This window comes from Durio zibethinus, chromosome 15 (genome assembly GCF_047325235.1).
Source record: "Durio zibethinus cultivar Kanyao isolate XHJ-2024 chromosome 15, ASM4732523v1, whole genome shotgun sequence".
Classification (NCBI taxonomy): domain Eukaryota; kingdom Viridiplantae; phylum Streptophyta; class Magnoliopsida; order Malvales; family Malvaceae; genus Durio; species Durio zibethinus.
Genome location: NC_143176.1, coordinates 20,128,971 through 20,137,296, shown reverse-complemented (window position 1 = coordinate 20,137,296; position 8,326 = coordinate 20,128,971). Strand labels below are relative to the sequence as shown.

The 8,326-nt window shown below is 29.0% G+C and overlaps 1 pseudogene across 1 annotated transcript; it reads left to right on the top strand.

Moving 5' to 3' along the window:
- Window positions 1-3,753: 3,753 nt before the first annotated feature.
- Window positions 3,754-4,761, top strand: LOC111301257 (putative CCR4-associated factor 1 homolog 11 pseudogene; annotated as a pseudogene). Its single transcript, XR_016328277.1, has one exon. The product of XR_016328277.1 is annotated as a putative CCR4-associated factor 1 homolog 11 pseudogene (transcript).
- Window positions 4,762-8,326: the final 3,565 nt, after the last annotated feature.

Here is an 8,326-nt window from a genome sequence, read left to right as displayed (position 1 = left end):
AATTTTAATGGGTTTTAATTTTTTCAATACATTTGATAATTCATTTTTAAAGTTCACTTAATGAAAGGTTTTTAATGTTGAAAATTAATGTTAAGTAGCTTTTAACTATGTGGATTTGTTCAATTTATCGGACAATATTGACCTTTAAAATTTATTTTAGGTGTATAAATGAGAAACCCAAAAACATTTTCCTTCACTTACGTTACAAATCAGTGATTCTTTTCAGTTTTTCTAACTTTACTATGTTTCTTATCACTGTATGTTACAAACCCAAAAAAAAATAAGACTTCCACCTTCGTACTAACCTCAATGGATAACATAAGTACAGGCCCAATCTAAAGACCACCCGAATCCATTATCTCAAACAGATTGATTTTTTTGGCCCAAAATCGTCCTTCTCAAGTTGAGTTTGGGTTTAAGATTAAACATATGTTGAAGCATATCTGGGAATTCTGGGCTCTAGTTACTAGATCTGGCTCCCTCTGGGTGGCTTGGATCAAATGTTTCTTTTAAAAGTAAGAAGCGTTTCGCATGTTACTACCCTTGTAGCTGCAGCTAGGAGAAAAAGAAAAAAATTGAAAAAATCAAAAATCGATTTAATATCTTAATGTTTGATATAGTTTTGATCAATTTATTTATTTGATTTGGATCACAATCGAATATTAAATAAATATTAAATTCGAATTTAATTTCGAATCAAAATATAAAAAATTAAAAGAAAATTGAACCGAACAAATTATATATTTTTATTAGTTTCATATATTTTTTAATTTTATAAAATAAAAAAATTATTATATATAAATTTAGTTAAATATACTAAAAATCTTATTAAAATAATATATAAAAATAAAAGAATTTAAAATTTAAAAATCAAATTGAATCAATAAAATTCAATTCTAATTGAATCAGTTTTTTTTTTTTTTTTTTAAATCACTTCAAATTTATATCAAAATTTAAATATTTATAATATTATGTATTATTTAAAAAATTTATATCGAATCTAATCTGAACTGTTATTGCCTTTTATTAAGGATTTAGCCATGCCTTTGTTGAAGCATATGTAATATGATAACTGGCATCCCAATGCAAGGGCTCCTTGCTGGTTGCAATTACAACCTGAGAATTCTTTGTTCTTCAGTACTGCCTGCTACTGACATGGTTGCTGATGTTGTTCTTGATAGTGACTCGCAGTGGCCCCCCTGCACGTTCTGGTTATCTTCAATGGGCAACTAGTTCTCCCAAAGGCAAGTCTTAGAATTCTCAGACTTGCTTGGACAGCTTACATCTATTTTATCTGCAGGAAAGAAAAGAATCAGAGAAAATTTGGCCACTCCCCCAGAACTGCTGCTTACAAAATGGAGTCATCTCCATTTTTTATATGGTAAAGATTTAGAAGTTTCGAAGTCAACTAGGAGAACAAGCCCAAGAAACCCGATAGAGAATGAATCAAGTTATTAGAAGAGTGAGATGTGAGATTAACACGCAAACCTGAGCTTCCAAGCTTTTTCCTGAATTTTGATGATCACAAATCACAACAAAATAAATTATTTTATTACCATAAGCATTTGTCGTACATTAACAGCTTGCTTCATGCTTCTGAAACTAAAAGTGATTGGAATAATATTAATCAATTATATTAGCTCGGTTTCCACGTGCCTGCAGTCAAGTCGTCAGGCCTACGTTATTTTATTCAAGACTGCTAAAACGAATTATTATTATTATTATTATACATTTACTCTATTCTTGTTGATTTCACACATTTAACCATACTCCCAGAGGTCAAGTAAGTTTTTTTTTTTAATTTTTATGAAGAGTATTTTTAAATTAAAATTTTAAATACATCAAACCAATATAAAAATATATAATTTTTAAATTTTTAAAAAAATTAATTGCGAACAAAACTTAAAAAATATCAGTATCGCATTATAAAAAATTTTTGTCAACGATTCTTTTTTTCTTTTTTTGACCCTTAAAATTGACAATTCTTAAGGTCATTTGGCTTTAAATGTTTACCAAGCTTGTTATGCACGTGTAAATATATGAATATTCAATTCAAAAATTCAAAAATTTTCCAAAGAATAAATTATTATATTAATTATATTATTATAAGCAATTATTCGTTTTCCAGTTACAACTCCCAGAGATGAAATCGAATTTTCCATGTGCATGGAATCAATTTGATAAATATTGGATTCTGGCCAGCCAATCGAATGTGCATTATTCCTTTCTTTATTTTTTTTCTTAAGGTCCAACTTCCATCCACATATGGATTTTTTTTTAAAATTTTATTCTTAGAAATTATTTATGTATTAATTTTTGTAAATTTGATAATTTAAAACATGACACGATAATATAATATGAAAATGAATAAATTATACGAAAATAATACAGTTTAAAATTTTTAAAACATTATAAATAACTTTAATAAAATAAAAAATTATATTTTATATTTTATGTCAATACAAATTATGACACGTAATTTTCGTATAAAATAATATACAAATATAATATTTTTTATAATACTATGATACAAATTATCAAATTTAAATTTTTGTATAAATCAGAATACAACAGTTGAATCTATTCTTTATTTCCAATTTCAAATGGTAAATAACATTGGCAAGGTTTTAAAGTTTAAAAGGATACCACAAATGCAAAAGCTTCTAAACTTGAGATTGTATTTTCATACTTTCCAATCCAAGAATGCTGATTTATTTTCTATTTCCAGTCAAATTTCTATGCCAAAACAAAATGCAACACAAAGTCGATGTTGTTAGCATCAATTGACTCACACCCATTTTATTACTTTTTAATGAAATTTTGATTTAATGATAAAAAATTTTTAAAATTTTAAAATCTTAAATTCAAATTTCCTCATAAGTGAATTTTATTTAATTATATACTGATTCGCCAATTATGATTATAACTTTATCTGAAATAATGTTTGAAAGATCTTAAATAGTAAGCACTTTGTCTTACTATTTGAAGCAATTTAAAAAAGGGAGCAAGACAATTACCTTGAAGTTTTGAAGCAAAATGCTACCAAACTAAATTTTCTTTAATTTAGATTTTTGGTTATGGTAATGTGTAGAGATTTTAGCTTCACGAGTATAAAATTAAATATTGATCTTTGGTTTATTATATTATATCTATAAAATTAATAAATTAATTGATTTTTAAGTAGATATATAGACAATAATTTAATCTTTATAATTAAAATAAAAACTTAAAAGTCTAATTATATATAACCAAAAGATGAGATGACAAGGAGCTGTCCATGAGATTACAGGTATTTTCTGAAAGCCTTCTAAAACAGAACATAGATATATTTTTTTTAAGTTTAAACGTATCCGTTACATTTACACTCAGCTCACACCCAAATGACACGAAATGGCTAGTTTCAATGGGTCTGGTGCATTGAAAATGGTCTCATAATTGGATGCTGAAGAGGTGTTACTGACCTCAGACAAGAGAAAAGCAAAAGCCGTCCGAACCAGCCAATTATTTTTTGCCATTAAACAAAAGAAAACAAAACTGCAATAAACATTATTGAAAACATGGCTCCTCAATAGGATTAGGACCATGTCTATGTACGCTGTTTCTCCCCCCACTCCCAGTCAAAAATGACCCGACGCGTTCAACCTCTTTTGGCAACTCTCTCTCTCTCTCTCTCTTTCACTTTGACCACATTCCAAGCAACAGCTTCGAAAGCCTCCATCGATTTCCCACCTAATATATAACCCACCCCTCACTCTCTTTTTGCTCTACACCAAAACAAAAACAAATTCGAAGGAAGAAGAAAAAGTGAGATCAAGTGTTCTTCTTTCTTTTTTCTGTGATTTTCTGATATGGAGTTTGAAGATTCAGGCAGGAGTTCAAAACCTGTAAAGATAAGGGAAGTTTGGTCGGATAATTTAGAATCAGAGTTCGAGTTGATCAGTCAGGTAATTGATGAGTACCCTTTCATTTCTATGGACACCGAGTTTCCGGGTCTTGTTTTCAGACCTAAAGTTGACCCGACTAGGCCTTACAATGCCCAACTTCGACCGTCCGATCACTATAGGATTCTCAAATCCAACGTTGATGTTTTGAACTTGATCCAAGTGGGCCTCACCCTCTCCGATTCTTCAGGTAATCTGCCTGACCTTGGAACCGGCGACACTCAGTTCATCTGGGAATTCAATTTCCGCGACTTCGATGTGGAGCGTGATGCTCACGCCCCTGATTCCATTGAGCTTTTGAGGAAGCAAGGGATTGATTTTGAGAAGAACAAGGAAATGGGGATTGAATCGGTACGGTTCGCTGAGTTGATGATGTCGTCCGGACTCCTGTGTAACGACGCAGTGAGTTGGGTGACCTTTCACAGCGCGTATGATTTCGGGTACCTGGTTAAGATCCTGACGCGCCGGGACTTGCCCGGGGGATTAGATGAGTTTTTGAAGATTCTCAGGGTGTTTTTCGGAAACAAGGTTTATGATATGAAGCACATGATGAGATTCTGCAATAGCTTGTACGGTGGGTTGGACCGGGTAGCTCGGACCCTGGATGTGAACCGGGCGGTTGGGAAATGTCACCAAGCCGGTTCCGATTCCTTGTTGACGTGGCAGGCGTTTCAGAAAATGAGGGACGTGTATTTTGTGAACGATAAACCGGAAAAGCATGCCGGTGTATTGTATGGATTGGAAGTTTATTAAAGTTTGTTAATTAAATTGTAGAATTATTTAAGCATAATTCTATATAATTCGTTGATTAAGTTGAAAATTTTGCAAAAGCTATTCTCAAATTTTGTTTAATCGATAAGCCAAAATGTGTTGCATATTTATCCAAAATTTATCCAAAACAATTTCATTAAGCTTATAATAGAGATTAATTAATGTTCAATTTGGATAGTTGATATTAGGTGAAAAAAGATTCTCATCATGTTATCATTTTTCTGAAGGTGCCGTGGAAAATTTTTTTCATCATTCATTTAAATAAAATTTAAACCTTAAATTTGGTTGAATAAATTTTTCATCATTCATTTAAATAAAGTTTAAACCTTAAATTTGGTTGAATAAGTAATGGCAAGGCATGTTTAAAAGATGGGAGAGAAAATTACTAAAGGAAACATTTGCAATACTATAAACCCATAAGTCATAACTAACTATCAAATGGGTTAGATTTCATTTCAATATTTTTTTTTATTTTCAAACTTTAAAATAAGCTGTCCAAAGTCTTTGGTCTTTTATGGTTTTCAAGCAAGTAACAAACAACAATGGAGAGCGTAGCTGAGTAGCCGACCATCCTTGGAATAGTCTTATTGGCCACCTTCTGCCTTCTTAACTTTGACTTCTAATTCTCTCGTTTCCACTGGAAAATCCATTTGACTAGTTTTTTTGTTTGGGTACTGTGCTGTGGCTAGGTTGCAAAGGAGACGAAAGGATTGAGACTTGGTATTCCCGAGAGATGAAAGGTTGAAAATATCAATATAATAATAATCTATATATGCAACAGGGATGTTCCACTAATATCCCACTAGCAGGGATGGCATGAAAGAAAGAAATTGTACCAAAGTGACCGTTCAAGCTGAAAAGCTTTGCCATGGCCATGTTGACATCGGATTTGATCAGAACAAATTTTTTTCATTTCGAATTCAATCTGATTTTATAATTAAAAAAATTTAATTTAATTTAATTTAATTTTTTTTTTATTTTTTATATTTGAATCTAATTCGATTTAATTCGAAATTAATAAAATATTATTTTTTAAATATAAATATAATTATATAAATATATATAAATAATTAATTAATTTTGAATTTAAATTTTTTTTCACATTATCTAACTTAAAACTTGATTTAAAAAAAAATGATCTTATAAGGTGGGATCGAAACCTGTTAGTGATGGATTAGGTTGTCAACTTTGACCAAGGTCACTCTATTTATAGTATCACTTTATTTGATAATTTTAAATATGGTATGATTGTATAATATAAAATTGATATAAAATAAAATATAAAAATGATATTATTTAAAAAATAAAAATATATATTTTATGTTTGATATATTAATATGAAATTGATACAATAATTTTTTATATTTTATATGTATTTAAAATGATAAAAACATGATATATATACACAAATTATCAAAGTAAGTCAAGATTATAAGCTTAAAACAGGCTATCTGGAATGGAGACAGATCTTACTTACCGATATCAAAGAAAAAACACAACAAATTCAATGGAGTAAGTACTGTTTATGCCAGCGCTGCTAAGTGAATGCCATTTCAATTTCACATCTTCTTCTTATTAATGCTTAGGCTGTCCCAGCAGCTGTAGCTTGCAGCATGCCGAGTTTGATGTTTCACTTTCAATGCAGGAAAAAAAACATCTTGTTCGTTCATGTCATCTCAATGAATGTTTTACTGTTATTTAAATAGAGATCAACTGCTGAACATTATCATGCTGATTTTATGTTTCTTTCTTTCATTTGTCCCATTCAGCTCTCTGCCTCTGCCACCTGTTGACTGACACCTTTGATATGACTTGTAGACTCTCCCAATTAAATTGATAGGCCTGATGTAAGAAATGGATGAGGCGCTTTGACATTTGGAATGAGAGAGATGAAAGAACAAGTGTTCAATTTGGCATTAATGAATCATATTAGCAAAATCAATTGTCCCTAAAAGCGAACAAAAAAGAGGTGCTGATTTCTGATTCCTCCACTTGGCAGACAAATTACAGTTTTTCCACATTCTTCATCTGCTAATGTACAGCTTTTGATAGACATGGAAAATAAAACAAAATAATCCATAGGAACTAGTATTCTCCAAGCAATTAAGAATAAGAACAAATTCTTTCCCACTGCTTTATCTTTGGGCAAAAAAAAATTAGTACAAATGCAGATTCAAATAATGTCACAATCTAATATTTATACATGTAACAGATACTGAACCATGGGGCGAAAAATGATTTGACATAAAATATCAATGTGGTGGGCAACTGGCAGAATGAAAACAGCACTAAAATCTTTTCGTTCAGAGAATAAAGGTGTGATTTGCTTAATTCAATCGATTAGATTTCGTATCCAACTATCTCAAGTAATAAAAAAACAGCAATTGTAATTAGTGTAACTGATAAGTCATTATCAGAGAAGTCGGAAACTGCACCTTTAAATTCTTCCTGCTGAAAGAATTGCGAAGATCAAATGTTAAGATTTATGGAAAGAATTATATGAAAATTTTTAAGTAAAATTCATGAAACTTTTTATTAAAAATAATTAAATAAAAGTTACAATCGAAAATCAAAATTAAATATTCATTTCATGTTCATTTTCATAAAACTTCAAAAAAAATTTGTTAGATCCCAACTGAAACCTCAAACTAAAACTTCAAATTTGAACTTTAAATCCAAAACTTAAACTTCAAATCATAAATCAAAATCTTAAATCTCAAACTCCAAATAAAAAATCTTAAATTTTAAACTCTAAATCTAAACCCTAAACCCAATCCTAAACTCTAACCTTAAAACCTAACCCTAACTTTAACCTAGACCCTAAATCGACCCACAAGTCCTAAATCATTTATATATTTACATTTCATTTTTTTTTTATCTTTCACAAACATTTTTATATTATTATACATTCATATTTTGTCATTCATATTATATTATCGTGCATTCATCACATATTATTATGTTCATACATTTCATGCATTATTTTTTTTAAATTAAGTTTTTAAAATAAAAATATTTTAAAATAAAAAATATTTAAGTAAATATAGTTATCGAGATCTTACTTAACTATAAGGATTAGTGATGATTATTATTTATGAAAGATGCTACCTTAATTTTGTGAAGTAATTTGAAAATTTTTAAATTAGGAATATTTTTTAAGTTCTAGAGTAGAAAAAGTATTTCAATATTCAAAATGTTTCCTCTTTAATCTAAAAAAAAAGAGTTTTGTTTTAAATTTTATTTATTTCTATTCTAAAAAAAGTTTTGTTTTAAATATGATTTATTTATTGTTTAAATAAAAAGAGAAAAGAAAAAAAAAGAATTAATTTTAAACGTTAATTAAATAGAACTATTTTAATTAACATTAAAGGATGACATGCAATAAATAAGTACCATCTTCAACGGGCGTTGTGGGATGTTAATCTTTTCTCATATGTAATCGACTTACATACTCAACTCTAATTTTACAGACAATAAATTTATTTATTTTTTTTAACTTTTTCAATCCATTTTAAAATTTTTATTAAATGAATAAAAATTTTGGATGACCAATTACATCCTAAAAAATATTGGTGGCAACTCTTTTTATTTTGTTTTTATTGAAAATATTTTTA